General features: G+C 47.7%; 5 pseudogenes; all 5 read left to right on the forward strand.

The window, feature by feature from the left end:
- The first annotated feature begins 6 nt into the window (after positions 1-6).
- LOC143955611 (5S ribosomal RNA) lies at positions 7-125 on the forward strand (annotated as a pseudogene).
- Positions 126-2,883: 2,758 nt separating this feature from the next.
- On the forward strand, positions 2,884-3,002 carry LOC143957134 (5S ribosomal RNA; annotated as a pseudogene).
- A 3,936-nt stretch (positions 3,003-6,938) lies between these two features.
- On the forward strand, positions 6,939-7,057 carry LOC143944633 (5S ribosomal RNA; annotated as a pseudogene).
- Positions 7,058-7,152: 95 nt separating this feature from the next.
- LOC143950775 (5S ribosomal RNA) lies at positions 7,153-7,272 on the forward strand (annotated as a pseudogene).
- Positions 7,273-7,370: 98 nt separating this feature from the next.
- Positions 7,371-7,489, forward strand: LOC143947757 (5S ribosomal RNA; annotated as a pseudogene).
- The last annotated feature ends 7,925 nt before the right edge of the window (positions 7,490-15,414 follow it).

Below are 15,414 nucleotides of genomic sequence, written 5' to 3' on the forward strand. Positions count from 1 at the left end.
GAGATTACCTACGGCCCCATCACCCTGAAAGCACCCAATCTCGTCTGATTTCGGATGCTAAACAGTGTCGGGCCTGGTTAGTACCTGGATGGGAGACCGCCTGGGAATACCAGGTGCCATAGGCTTCTTTTTTTTATTTTTTTTTATTTAGTAGTATGCAACATACAATGCAAAGGCAACTTCACAGAATGTGTGATACAAATAGTTACAAACAAACGATCATATTGCATGGATATCAGAGCCAATGGTAAGAAGTCCGAGGAGAATATCATGTGTACAGCTTTGCGGTCATATCAAGATGAGATTAAAGCTCCATCTCGTTGGGATCCTCTACCACTTAAAATATTATTGATACTAGCCCTGCTATCCTCGAAGAGTTTAGATATCCATAGATAGGGGAAGAGTATTGTGTAGTAGTCAAATGGGGTCGGAACATACCATTTTCTTTTCCCTTTTTTGAGTTAAGAAGGGAAATAGTAGAACTGAAAGGAGGGAGAAGGGGAAAGAGAAGATTGGGGAAGGAAATGGCAGAAAAGGAAAAGAAGGGGTAAGGGGGTGTCGTGGGTAGAGTGGATAGGATGGGGTCCCCTCCGAGGGAGCAAGAGACGCCCTCGGCTCACCAGCTCATCAGCTGTCCAACGTTTGGAACAGCGATCTCCAACGATCACCATGAGCTTACTATGTCTCGCGGAGGTATTCTTCCGAAAAGCGAAACTGGGTCCAGTAGAACCATCTGTTCCCATGCTCCTACGTTTTATCCCTCATTGTGGCAGTCAGGTCTTCCATTCGTTCAATATCATTTACCCTTGCGAACCACTGGGTCACCATTGGAGCAGATTGCTCTTTCCACTGACTTGGGATACAGGCCCTAGCTGCATTGAGGAGATGTTTAAGTAAGGACTTATGATAACGCTTTTCTCGACATAGTTAGATTAGAGTTAGATTGAGAAGAACTGCTGTGGGATCATTGGCTAAGGAAATGTCTGTGAACTTGTGGATGAGTCTCAGGACAGGCTGCCAGAATGTTTGTAATTTAGGGCATTCCCAGAAAATGTGGAGAATGGTGCCAGCCTGTTGCCCGCAGCGACAGCAGCGGTCAGATTGACCGGGGAATATTTTGGCCAACACCACCGGTGTACGATACCAGCGTGTGATCAGCTTATATGAGATCTCCTGATATTTACTGCAGAGTGACGACTTATGGGCGAAAAAGAGTATTCTGTCCTTCTGTGGTTTGGAGAATGTAGTTTGTAAGTCCCTTTTCCATTTAGCTAGGAAGGGTGGATCCGTGGAGGATTGTGCGTCTGTCAGGATTTGGTAGGACCTAGAGAGGAAACCACGAACTGGGCCATCATCCAGGCAAAGTTCCTCGAAGGGGTGGAATTGTCTAGAGAAGAACGAATGGTTAGGTAGTGATCCGAGGAAATGGATTAGCTGTCTAGCTCTCCAGCTATCCAATGCAACAGGTACTTGCTCTAGCAGTATGGTCCCGATCGGAATCAAGCCCGTGGGTCCAAGAAATAGGGCTGCTCTCAGAAGCCCTTTCGGGGCTTGCCTGGTAAAGGCCTGGTCAGACAGGCCCGGAGGGAATCTAGGATGTCCAATAATTGGGGTCATAGGAGAAGGGAAGTTAGTCAGGTGGGAAAGGTGAAAAAAACTATCCATCTCGGCGAGCGAGGGGCCAATTAACGGGTGAGTAGTCACACAGGGCTCCAATGGCCTCCCCGCCCAAGGCAGACCAGTCAGTGGAACCCGCACCATCTCCTGCTCTAGCTTGACCCATAGCTTCAGTTCCTCATGCCGGTGTCTTATCACATATGGTCCCCCATCGGATAGTGTCCGCTGTGTGCTGCGCATGCGCAGTACACAGCAACACAGATTCCGAAAATTGCCGAGCATGAACGGCGCCTGTGCACTGAGTCCAGGTTCTATCCCCACTATCCAAGTGGACATAGAGTAAGAATATAAAAGAGCCGAGCGCAGCGAGGCTGAGCCCAAAGCGTGGCGAGCGAAGCTCGCCTGCGAGGGGCCCTCTAATATTCACAACCCTATGTCCGCTTGGATGGTGGGGCTACCACCTCCACTTACCGCGCAGGCGCCGTTCGGCTTCGGAGATTTTCCGAAGCTTCGTCTGCTCCGTACTGCGCATGCGCAGTACGGCGCAGACACTATATCATGGCAGGACAGTATATGGCAGAACACCAGCACCAGTCAACCACCGGTGTCATGTGCGTCGCTGTGTAATATAGAGCAGGGTCCAGGAAGCCAATACCTCCCCGCAATTTCGGTCGCAACAGCATTGCCCTACCAATACGCATATGTTTTCCGCGCCAGAGGAAATTGATAAAGATTGAGCGAACCGCATGAAAGAAAGTCTGGGGTATTTCGATAGGTAAGGCTTGTGATAGATACAGAAGTCGTGGCATTGCGTTCATATTACAGCGTCCGAACCATGACAGAGCTAGTGGGTCCCATCTCTTAGGGTCCCCTGTAAGCCCATAGGCTTCTTTTTATGTTGTTGGCTTTGACCTGTTTTTTTTGCTTGTTTCTCAAGGCGACCATCTTGGCGTTTGTCAAGAGGGTTGGGCGTGTCTTGAAGAGAATGCTTACGGCCACATCAACCTGAAAGCACCCGATCTCGTCTGATTTCAGAGGCTAAGCAGCGTCAGGCCTGGTTTGTACCTGGATGGGAGACTGCCTGGGAAGACCAGGTGCCATAGAAGGATCTGGTCTGGTTAGTGTCTTGATTGGGAGATCGCCTGGGAATACTGGATGCCGTAGGCTTCTTTTTATGTTGTTGGCTTTGACCTGTTTTTTTTAGCTTGTTTTCCAAGGTGACCATCTTGGCCTTTGTCAAGAGGCTTCAGAGTGCCCAAAGAGAGTGCCTACGGCCAAATCACCCTGAAAGAGCCCAATCTCATCTGATCTCGGAGGCTAAGCAGCGATGGGCCTGGTTAGTACCTGGATGGGAGACAGCTTGGGAATACCAGGTGCCATAGGCTTCTCATTATGTTGTCGGCGTTGACCTGTTTTATTTTCCCTTGTTTCCCAAGGTGACCATCTTCGCATGTGTCAAGAGGGTTGAGAGTGCACAAAGAAATTGCCTATGAGCACAACACCCTAAAAGCGCCCAATCTCGTTTGGTCTCAGAGGCTAAGCAGGGTTGGGCCTGGTTTGTATCTGGATGGGAGACCGCCTGGGTTTTCCAGATGCCGCAGGCTTATTTTTATGTTGTTGGTGTTGACCTGTTTTTTTCGCTTGTTTCCCAAAGTGATCATCTTGGCATTTGTCAAGAGGGTTGAGAGTGCCTAAAGAGATCGCTTACAGCCGCATCACCCTGAAAGCACCCTATCTCTTCTGATCTCAGAGGCTAAGAAGGGTTGGGCCTAGTTAGTACTTGAACGGCCTTGGAATACTAGGTGCCGTAGTCTTCTTTTTATGTTGTTGGCGTTGACCTGTTTTTTTTCGCTTGTTTCCCAGGGTGACTATCTTGGCATTTTTCAAGAGGGATGAGAGTGCCCAAAGAGATTGCCTATGGGCACATCACCCTGAAAGCGCCCAATCTCCGCTGATCTCAGAGGCTAGAAAGGGTCGCGCCTTGTTAATACCTGGATGGGAGACCTATGGAAATACTAGGTGCGGTAGGCTTCTTTTTATGTTGTTGGCGTTGACTTTTTTTTTTTTTTTTGTTTCCCAAGGTGACCATCTTGGCGTTTGTCAAGAGGGTTGAGCGTGCCTGAAAAAATCTACTATGGCTGCATCACCCTGAAAGAGCCAAATCTCATTTGATCTCAGAGGCTAAGCAGGGTTGGGACCTGGTTAGTACCTGGATGGGAGAACGCCTGGGATTTCTCGATGCCATAGGCTTTTTTTAAGTTGTTGGCATTGACTTATTATTTTTTTTTTTTTTATTCTTTTATTAAGTATAAGTAGAACAACATAAATATAACAGTCAACCATACAGCATGACCCAGGGTCACAATTACATGGTAACAAAAAATAGGCAGCCAAATAACTCTGGGTTCTCAGAGGGGAGTCCTAGAGTTTCATGCAGAAAAGAGAGAAACCCCACCTCGGACATGTAGTACAGTATAACTAATGCAGCCCTGTTCGGACAAATGTAATCATGGAGAGCAACTGGGACCACAGCGAGTCAGCTTATCATGACCTATGTGAACCAGAGTAAAATATGAGCCGGTCGTGTCCAGAACCCTGGGGCTCTTCTGGGTCCCAAAGGCTAGTAAGGAGACAAGGCATAGTCAAAAGGGAGGACGGGGGAAGAAGAGAGTGCAAAGACGGAGAGAAAGGAGGGGGGGGGGAATGGCAGCGGGGAAAAATAGAAAAATAAAGACAAAAAAGGAGGGGGGGGGGATGCCACCCAGGGCAGACATGGCCTACGTAGGTAAACGTTAGATGTTCAGTCTTTTTCTGGGACAGGGGCGCTGCTCACCTCCCGAATGTAGTCTCAAGTACCAGAAAAATACCTCCAGGGCCTCCATGTAACACTAAATGCCTCTTCAGTGTTGTGAAGGGTGGCGGTCAATTCTTCCATCCGGAGAATATGATTGACTTTGGAATACCACAGCACCTTGGATGGGGGGCTGAGGCTGCCTCCACAGCGTGGGAATGCAGGCCCGGGCGGCGTTCAGGAGTTGCATCGGGAGGGTTTTTTTGTATTTTCGAACAGGCTGTTTGGTCAAGTGTAGAAGGCACGCTGCTGGGTTGTCTGCGATATCTACATTTCTAAAAGTTTTTATCGTCTCGGTCACCTCCACCCAAAAGTTCCTCAAGGCCGGGCATGCCCAGAAAATGTGTCCCTTGGTCCCCGTATCTGAATTGCACCTCCAACAAACATCTGGGATCGATCTATTCATTTTATTCAGAAGGTATGGGACTCTATACCAGCGTGAGACTATCTTGTATCCTGATTCTTGATATTGGTTTGCGATGGAAGCTTTATGTACTAATGTCAGGATCTTGCCTATCTGTTGTGGGGTAAATGTGATGCCAAAGTCCCTCTCCCATTTGTGGATAAATGGTGGGGTCGACTCCTCCTCCTGACTACTTAATAGGTTGTACAGGAGGGAGAGGGTGTGTCGCACAGGTTCCTTTTTGTGACAGATGGATTCATAGGGCGTCAGGTCTCTAGGAGTGTAGGGGGCCCTTTGTATGGCCAGAAGAAAGTGATGAAGTTGATAAGCACTAAACAAGTCAAGCGGAGGGTCAGAAAGCTTGGCGACAGTTTGCGTGGTCGGGAGCCCTCCCGAGGGCCACACCTCTCCCAGACGCTGTTTCCCCACCACTGTCAACTGTCGCAGTTTCTTGTTGGTAAATCCCGGTGGGAAGTCTGGATTACCTATAACCGGAGTCATTGGTGACGGCAGGGGAGCAATGTGTATGCAGCGGAACAACCTCCGCACAACAGCCAACGTAGCTCCCACTATGGGGTGATCTCTGAGGTCTTTTGGTAGGGAGGACAGGAGCCACGGGGAGGTCAATAGGGGAATGGATCCATCCTCAATCTCCATCTCCACCCACTGCTTGTGTGGGCCATTACAATGCCAATCAACGACTCTCGCTAGCAGAGTCACTCTGTAGTATTGTCTCAGATCTGGGAGACCCAGACCCCCCTTGTCCTTTGGTCTGGCAAGCAATTGCAAACGGGCTCTGGGCGGATTGCGCGGCCAAATAAAGTCCCGGAGCAGCATCTGCAGTTGTCTGAAAAAAATTGGGGGTAACCGGATCGGTAATGTCTGGAACAAGTATAAAATCCGTGGGAGGGCCGTCATTTTGAATGCATTACAGCGCCTGAACCAGGTCAGTGTTAAAGCATGGCAGTTTCCCAAATCAGATTTCAGTCTATTCAGGAGAGGGACAAAATTAAGCGGGTACAATTGCGCCAAATCCGCTGCGATGTCAACGCCCAGGTAACGTATAGATTTTTCAGCTCAGTAGAATGGAAAAGCGGAGCGTAGCCTCTTGGCCTCACCATCCGGGACCGATATATTCAATACAGCCAAAGGTGCAATTGATTTTATAGTTTGATAGGCTGCCGTATCGCCGGAGAGCCGCGAGTATATTGGGAAGCGAAATGTGTGGATTGGAGACGAAAGAAATTAGATCGTTAGCGTACGCCGCAATTTTGTGGTGTGCCGAGGGTTTGGATATGCCAGTAATATTCGGGTCATTCCGAACGTGACACATAAGTGGTTCCAGTGTCAGAATAAAAATTAGGGGAGACAGAGGGCACCCCTGCCTCGTCCCATTAGTGATGGGGAAAGAGTCCGAGCACTCTGAAAGCACCCAATCTCGTCTGATCTTGGAGGCTAAGAAGAGTCAGGCCTGGTTAGTACCTGGATGGGAGACCACCTGGGAATACCAGTTATTGTAGGCTTCTTTTTATGTTGTTGGCCTTGATTCGTTTTGGTTTTTTTTTCGCTTGTTTCCCAAGGTGACCATCTTGGCATTTGTCAAGAGGGTTGAGAGTGCCCAAAGAGTTCGCTTACAGCAGCATCACCCTGAAAGAGCCCTGTCTCTTCTCATCTCTGAGGCTAAGAAGGGTTGGGCCTAGTTAGTCCCTGGATGGGAGATGGCTTTGGAATACCAGGTGCCGTAGTCTTCTTTTTATGTTATTGACATTGACCTGTTTTTTTTTCGCTTGTTTCCCAAGGTGACTATCTTGGCATTTGTCAAGAGGGTTGAGAGTGCCCAAAGAGATTGCCTATGGGCACATAAGCCTGAAAGCGCCCGATCTCCTCTGATCTCAGAGGCTAAACAGGGTCGGGCCTTGCTAGTACCTGGATTGGAGACCACCTGGGAATACTAGGTGCTGGAGGCTTATTTTTATGTTGTTGGCGTTGACTTGTTTTTTTTTTTTTTGTTTACCAAGGTGACCCTCTTGGTGTTTGTCAAGAGGGTTGAGAGTGCTTGAAGAGCTCGCCTATGGCCACATAACCCTGAAAGCACCAGATCTCGTCTGATCTCAGAGACTAAACAGGGTCGGGCCTTGTTAATACCTGGATGGGAGACCACCTGGGAATACTAGGTGCTGTAGACTTCTTCTCATGTTGTTGGCGTTGACTTGATTTTTTTGTTTGTTTCCCAAGGTGACCATATTGGCGTTAGTCAAGGTTGAGAGTGCCTGAAGAAATCTCCTACGGCCACACCACCCTGAAAGAGCCCAATCTCATCTGATCTCAGAGGCTAAGCCGGGTTGGGACCAGTTTAGTACCTGGATGGGAGACCGCCTGGGATTTCCAGATGCCGTAGGCTTCTTTTTATGTTGTGGCCATTGACCTATTTTTTTCCGCTTGTTTCCAAGGTGACCATCTTGGTGTTTGTCAAGAGAGTTGAGAGTGCCTGAAGATATTGGCTACGGCCACATCACCCTGAATCTGTTCCATCTCATCTGATCTTGGAGGCTAAGCAGGGTCGGGCCTGGTTAATGCCTGGATGGGAGACCGCCTGGGAATACCAGGTGTCGTAGGCTTCTTTTTTTTTCAAATATAATTTTTTCTCCAAATAGGGGAAGACGGTCCCCCGAGTACATAATGCAACAGAGAAATACAGAGCAAAAAGCAGCTGAAAAATACTTGATACAGGTATATTCGCAACTGTGAGTCTGCCTTCCATCAATCACAATGATTCAAGGCACGGATAAAGTACTGTACCAAGATCCAGGGTCACACAAACCCCAGGTCCCTCCGGCATAATCCATACAGAGGGGGGTGTGGGGCCGTCATTCCCAATTTTCCACTCTTTCCAAAAGAGAGAGGGGGTGGAGGTGGTGAGAGATAGGGGAGGAAGGCCGAAAAGATAAGGGTTGAAAGATCAGAAAAGGAGAAGAGGGGACGAGACACGATGGCAGCCACTGTCCAAGGGGCCAGTCAAGGAAAGCTCAGAGCACTAAGGCGATAGCAGGCGACATCCTTCCAGCGAGAATATAAAGGTATTCCAGATGTCTCAGGTTTGTTTAAAAAATTCTTGTTTACCTTGTGATGTGAGGATCAAGTCCTCCATTTTTTTTAATGTCCTCTATTTTCCTAAGCCAGTGAGTAATGAAAGGGGGGGAACATTTTTTCCAATAGAGAGGGATGCAGGATTTCGCCGCATTTATCACATGCCGTAAAATTGATTTTTTTGTACTTCTTAATGGGAATCTGTGAATGGTGCAAGAGAAAGAATGCAGCCTCTTCCTGGATGGAGAAGTCTGTGAATTTTTGTGTCATGCATCGGATCTCTGTCCAGAAGTCCACCAAGCTGAGGCAGGACCAAAAAATGTGCAGCAACGTGCCCTCTTCTTCTCCACACCTCCAGCATATGTTCGAGGAAGAGGGGAAACATTTCTGCAGCTTTGATGGTGTCAAATACCACCTGGTGAGAAGTTTAAAATTCGTCTCCTGTATCTTCGTGCACAGCGACATTTTGAGAGCCAAAGTGATAATGCGTTGTCTCTGTGCTGGGGAAAATTAGCAATTAAGGTCCTTTTCCCAGTTGGCCAGACAGGTTAAGTGTGGGTAATCTGTTTGAGAGAGAATGTGGGCCAAAGGGCCTTCGCTCCTGCAAACTCCGTCTGAGGGCGGGCGAACGTTTGAGGATTGGGGATGGAATGGAGAAAATGATGTCATTGCGCCGCTCTCCAAAAAGGCAGTTGGAAAAGCCCTGTCGGATCTGTTAGGGTTGAGAAAGAAGGCCATTTTCCATCAATGACGAATTTAGACGCATTGTCTAGGTTGGAATTTCTAAGTGGGTCCCCAGTTCAAAGGTTGGATGGCCACGTATAGGGAATAGGGGGGAAGTCAAAGACGTGAGTGTGTTTTGGGTAGCGATCAGGTGACTGACTTTCAACTAAGCCCCTATAGTGGGATGTGACATAAATTCTGTGGGTAAATACTTATAGCACCACATGGCGCTTCTTAGCGGAATTCGGGAGTGAGCTTAGAAAGTTTGTTTCGATTCCAGTCCAATACACGGCCCAGATGGGAGGCCAGGTAGTAGTTAGTTAGGGAGAACCAACCCTCCCTGTTGTTTAGACAATGTCAGCTGTGACCGCTTAAGTCTGGGATTTTTGTGGGCCCAGTTAAATTGAGTGAGCAAGGATTGAGCTTGCTTAAAAAACAGGACTGGAATCTGGATCGGGAGAGCTTGGAAAAGATAAGTAAATTTAGGGAGTATGTTCATTTTAATGAGATTGCATCTGCTGAACCAGGAATGGAGGCCAGAATGCCACCCGTGAAGCAAACTGCGGATCTTAGTGACAAGGGGTGGGGGGAAGTTCAACGTACGCGCGATGTCCGGTGGAATGTAAGTACGTGAGTATATCTTACTTATCCATGCCAGCATCCGTTCACTCAGACCTATATGGCGAAGGACCGAGAACATTAATGTCCATTTGACCCGATCAAAAGCCTTCTCGGCATCAGTACTCATGAAAAGACAAGGGGTCCCAGATGACTTTGCTTTACGGATCAGGGTAAGCACCTTAGTGGTGTTGTCCCTATCTTCCCTGGTGGGAATAAAACCTAACTGGTCAATATGTATAAGGGACTACAAGTGATGTGCCAATCACGTGGCGAGGAGTTAGAGAATAGTTTTAGGACCGAATTTTGGAGGGAAATGGGTCTGTAGCTCCCACATAGGCCCGGGTCTTTGCCCTCCTTAGGTATCAACGAGATGTGGGCTCTAAGGGTATCCTCAGGAAAATCCCCATTCGAGCTCAGAGTATTAAATAAATTCACCAAGCGCGGGCCGAGAATAGGGAGGAAGGTCTTAAAGTATTGTGCGGTATATCCGTCAGGGCCCGGAGCCTTACCCACCTTCGGAGGTCCCACGGCCGTCTGGACTTCTTCCAGTGTGATCGGGTCCTCCAAGTACTCCCGTGATTCCGATGAGAGGGTTGGTAGACCAGAACCGGTTACATATCTGTCTATATTGTCCTGTCCAGACCCTGAATCGGGCAGGTTGTACAGATCAGAGTAACATTTTTCAAAGACTTCGACTATTTGGGTTGGGGTAGAGGCCCTCTGGCCATTCTCATCTATCAACTGTGGTATGTAAGAGCCAGATTTCAACTCCTTTACCGACCTGGCTAAGATTTTTCTGCATTTGTCCTCTGACTCCTACGTCAGTTTACGACAAAACTGGAGTGCCGCTTTCGCTTTATAATGGAGTAGGACAGCAATATGGGTATGGAGTGTCCCCAATTCAATCTCTAAGGTCCGTAAGGGGGTATGTTTATGTTTCGCTTACACAGAGGCAAGTTCACGAAACAGATTAGCAAGCTGTTCCTTCCGTGTTCGTTTGATGCGCGCCCCGTGCCTGATAAGTACCCTGTGGAGTACTGACTTGTGAGCCTCCCAAATTATCCCCGGGTCACAGTCCTGCTTTAGTTTTCTTGGAAATAAAGGTCCAATTCCCTGGTCACATCTGCTAAAACTTCCGGTATCTGGAGGAGGCTTTCATTAAGGTGCCAGAATAGAGACCTAGGTGAGGGGTTGGGAGCGAGGAGTAAGAGGCAGAAGTGTCAACCGATGGTGAAAGGGGACATAAAAGTCCCCACCTAATATCAATTGGCCCTCCCGAAAGTCACATAATCTGTGCAGGGTAGTTCTGAGGAATGTGTCTTGGTGATCATTGGGAGCGTACACAGTGGCAAATGTAAAAAGGCGCTCTCCAATGTGGCCCCTAAGAAAAAGATATTGGCCCCCAGGGTCCACCAGAGAATCCTGGAGAACCCAGGGGAGCCTGCTAGAGATCAGAATGGAGAGGAGGGGTTAGTAGAGTGGTAGACCTTAGGGAAGGATCTCGACCATAGAAAGGGGAGGCTAGTATTTTTAAAATGTGTTTCTTGTATAAAGGCCACATCAGTACAGGATGTGTTCAGTTCTCACAGGAGGATCCACCGTTTTTCAGGGGAGTTCAGTCCCTTAACGTTTAGAGAGGTGACCTTGACTGAGTCTGCCATCGCTCCTCGGGGAGGGGGAGGGGGACATCAGAGAAAAGCAAAGAAAGTTGAACCAAGGTAGGTTTTGGGTAGGTAATGCATGGCGGGAACTAAGGGGGAGAAAGGAAGGGCAAATGCAAGGAAAGGTAAAGGGAAAAAGAGGCCGGGCACCTCAACCCCAGGGGGAGAGGGAAATTAAGGGTTGTCCGCACTCAACAGTACAGGAAGGGTATACTAAAACAGCACAATTATGCTATAGCGCTTACCAGATGTACACTGGGTTTAACGCGCTGTCCTACTTGGGTAATTGGGTAGACAGGTTGGAGAGGGAGCCCCCGAATCCTAGTCCCCCCAGTCCCGGCAGTGGTAAATGTCACGTCTGATACCGGTATGCAAATAAAAGACAATCAGTAACATCAAAGAAACAAAAAACAATAGTATAACCAAAACAGAGGTAGAGCATATAACTGTTAGCACTGAGGGGTCTCCTCGGCTCGCCCTAAAAATAGGCATGCACGAGGGAGCCCGTCACAACAGAAAAGGCATCACAGAATGGGATCCACCACCCCCCGTCCCATACCCCTAAAGTACATGCAGTCCCCGAACAAATGCATTTCTCCCTTTGGCAGATTGTCCTCTCCTTACCCCCTCTCCCCCGTCCACGCCCCGGGGGGAAAAGGGGCAGGGAAGGGGGGAAAGGGGGAGTGGAAGGGGGAAAAGGGGGAGTGGAAGGGGGAAAGGGGGAGGGAAAGGAGGGAAGGGAAGGGTGGGAAGGGGGGGAAGGGAGGGGGGAAACAGGGGAGAGGGGACAAACATGCAGAAATGTCAAGTCCTTTAGCGCACTCCCACCAGCAAACACCCGGACCCCATAAATTTCAACTCCTCCCCTCCATGGTCACCACATCAAGATGAAAGAGAAGCAGCCCTGGTCAGTGCATGGAAAATCCGGCAGGCAAGGGGCTGGGGCCACCATCCCTCCATCCAATGGGAGACTTCACCCGAGCAGCAGTCCTGGGGCCTGCCAATTAGTGTCTCTCCTGCATCGCCATCAGGGGCTGTGTAGAGCATCCAGAGGGAGGCTGGGACTGCCCAAACAGTAAGGGGTAAATCCTCCAGGGGGGTCCAGAGTCACCCTGGAGGGAAGCAGTGTCTCGTACCAATAGGCTCAATAAATAAGTCATCCAGGGTCCCCGAAAGCTGCAGAAGGCAATGTCGGCAAAGAGTAGGTGGGAGCCAGACAAGGGGCGCATCCAGGGGGAGGGGACACATATGCGGGAATGTCAAGCCCTTCCAGTACAGCGCATTAGGTATCACTCAGACCCCCCAAAGTGCAAATCCCCCATCTAAGGTCAAGACTCCAGAAGGGAAGATGAGCCGCCCTGGTCTGTACATGAAAGAACCTGCTGCCAAGGGGTTGGGGCCATCATCCCTTCCTCCAATGGGAGATGCCACCGGCATGACAGCCCCGTGTCCTGTCAAGTGGTGCCCCTCTGACAATGTCGTTGTGGTATATGTGGAGCATCCAGGGAGAGGCAGGGACCACCCAAACAGTGAGGGGTAAAGCCTCCAAGGGGGACCGGTGTCAGACAGGAGGATAGCGGTGTCTTGTACAAGTTTTTTAATTAGACAAGTCATCCAGTGTGTTTCTGTGAGCAGCGGAAAGAAAGGTCGGTAAGGATTATGAATGGGTGGGGGCCAGGGAGTGCATAAAACTGCCACCAGATGACCGGGGCAGAGAGGGCAGGGGGATGAAAGTCAGATCTGGTAGGTGGGGGCGGGGGTGAGGAGTGTCCCTCATATTACTCACGTTGGCCATACCTTGAAGCTGAGCGCTCTGCATACCCAGGACGTTCTTCTGTATAATCTAGCCTATCTGTACACATTAGTCGGTCCTCTGTATACACTAGTGTATACAGATAGGCTAGATTATACAGAAGAACGTCCTGGGTATGCAGAGATGGAGGCTAGGGTATACAGAGAGAGAGGCTAGAGTATGCATACTTGCTAGTGTATACAGACGGACTAGTGTATACAGAAGACCGGCTAGTTTATATAGGGAGGCTAATGTGTGCAAAAGACAGGCTAGTGTATACAAATAGGCTAGATTATAGAGAAGAACATCTTGGGTATGCAGAGAGAGAGGCTGGGTTACACAGAGAGGCTGGTGTATGCAGACTTGCTAGTGTATACAGACGGACTAGTGTATACAGAGAGCTAATGTATAAAGAGCAGCTAGTGTATACAAAAGACATCCAAGGGTATACAGAGAGACTCGTGTATGCAGAAGACCGGCTAGTTTATACAGAGAGGCTAAAGTGTACAAAACACAGGCTAGATTATACAGAAGAACGTCCTGGGTATGCAGAGATGGAGGCTAGGGTATACAGAGAGAGAGACTGTGTTACACAGAGAGGCAGGAGTATGCAGACTTGCTAGTGTATACAGATGGACTAGTGTATACAGTAGACCGGCTAGTTTATACAGAGAGGCTAATGTGTACAAAAGACAGGCTAGTTTATACAGATAGGCTAGATTATACAAAAGAACGTCCTGGGTATGCAGAGATGGAGGCTAGGGTATACAGAGAAGCAGAAGTATGCAGACTTGCTAGGGTATACAGAGAGAGAGGCTAGAGTATGCATACGTCCTGGGTATGCAGAGAGAGAAGTTGGGTTACAAAGAGAGGCTAGTGTATGCAGACTTGCTAGTGTATACCGGTGGACTAGTGTATACAGAGAGGCTTGGGTATACAGAGAGCTAATGTATAAAGAGATGCTAGTGTATACCGACGGACTAGTGTATACAGAGGACCGGCTAGTTTATACAGAGAGGTTAATGTGTACAAAAGACAGGCTAGTTTATACAGATAGGCTAGATTATACAGAAGAACGTCCTGGGTATGCAGAGATGGAGGCTAGGGTATACAGAGAGAGAGAGCGAGGCTGGGTTACACAGAGAGACAGGAGTATGCAGACTTGCTAGTGTATACAGATGGACTAGTGTATACAGTTGACCGGCTAGTTTACACAAAGAGGCTAATGTGTACAAAAGACAGGCTAGTGTATACAGATAGGCTAGATTATACAGAAGAAGGTCCTGGTTTATGTAAGAGATGGAGGCTAGGGTATGCAGAGAGAGAGGCTTGGTTACACAGACTTGCTAGTGTATACAGACGGACTAGTGTATACAGAGGACCGGCTAGTTTATACAGAGAGGCTAATGTGTACAAAAGACAGGCTAGTGTATACACATAGGCTAGATTATAGAGAAGAACGTCCTGGGTATGCAGAGATGGAGGCTAAGGTATACAGAGAGAGAAGTTGAGTTACAAAGAGAGGCTAGTGTATGCAGACTTGCTAGTGTATACCGGTGGACTAGTGTATACAGAGAGGCTTGGGTATACAGAGAGCTAATGTATAAAGAGATGCTAGTGTATACAAAAGACAACCAAGAGTAGACAGTGAGGCTCGTGTATACAGAAGACCGGCTACAGAGAAGCTAATTTGTACAAAAGACAGGCTAGTGTATACAGATAGGCTAGATTATACAGAGGAAGGTCCTGGGTATGCAGAGATGTAGGCTAGGGAATCCAGAGAGAGACTGTGTTACACAGAGAGGCTAGAGTATGCAGAAGACCGGCTATTTTTTTTTACAGATAGGCTTGTGTATACAGAAGACAGTCTGGGGAATTCAGTGAGGCTAGTGTATGCAGAGAGGCTGGGACACCGAGAATATTGTAAAAAGAAGGCAGGCTAGTGTATATAGATTATACAGAAGACAGAGAAGTCTATATTGAGTGGCTGGTGTACACAGAGAGATTATATATACAGAAAAGTATACAGAAAAGCTAGCGTGTAAATAAGACAGGACTTTATTTTTTGCTAATGCAACTACTTTTGAAACATATAACGTGTTTTTTTCATATTTTGGTGCTGTTAAAAAGTGGTGTGTGGTCAGTGGTGATATCAATGTGACAGTTAATGTGGAGAACTACAACTATTCAAAATAGAGCAAAAGAGTGCTAAAGTTTATTTTGTTAAGTCATTGACTGATAGACGTTAAGTAATTGGCCGTTATTGGTTTGGCAGTACATGGTTTATTTTGATGTAAGATAGTTTTATTCTCTACTTATAGCCGAGTTTTAGACGACTTTATTATTAGCATTATTCGCATTATTCATATATATTATGCAGAGTGTAAGTATTGCAGTGAGACGATATTGCTTTTAAAAGATTTGTATTATTATACATAGCATTGTTAGCAGACCAATAGGACAATTTACATGGCTTAATATTGCGGAGCGTAATATATCAGGAAAGAGATCCAAAGCGTTAGTTGCAGTAGCTTCATAAAACTGAGATATCGTTGCATTACTCTAAATTTAAAAGTTGTTCCGGTAGCACTGAAAAGACGATATTAGATGAGTGATCTACACATTTCGTTTACTATTTCACTATACCGGCTAAATGTTA

Source organism: Lithobates pipiens, unplaced genomic scaffold (genome assembly GCF_037356315.1).
Source record: "Lithobates pipiens isolate NorthernLeopardFrog02 unplaced genomic scaffold, aLitPip1_a1.2 Scaffold_10, whole genome shotgun sequence".
In the NCBI taxonomy this organism is placed as follows: Eukaryota; Metazoa; Chordata; class Amphibia; order Anura; family Ranidae; genus Lithobates; species Lithobates pipiens.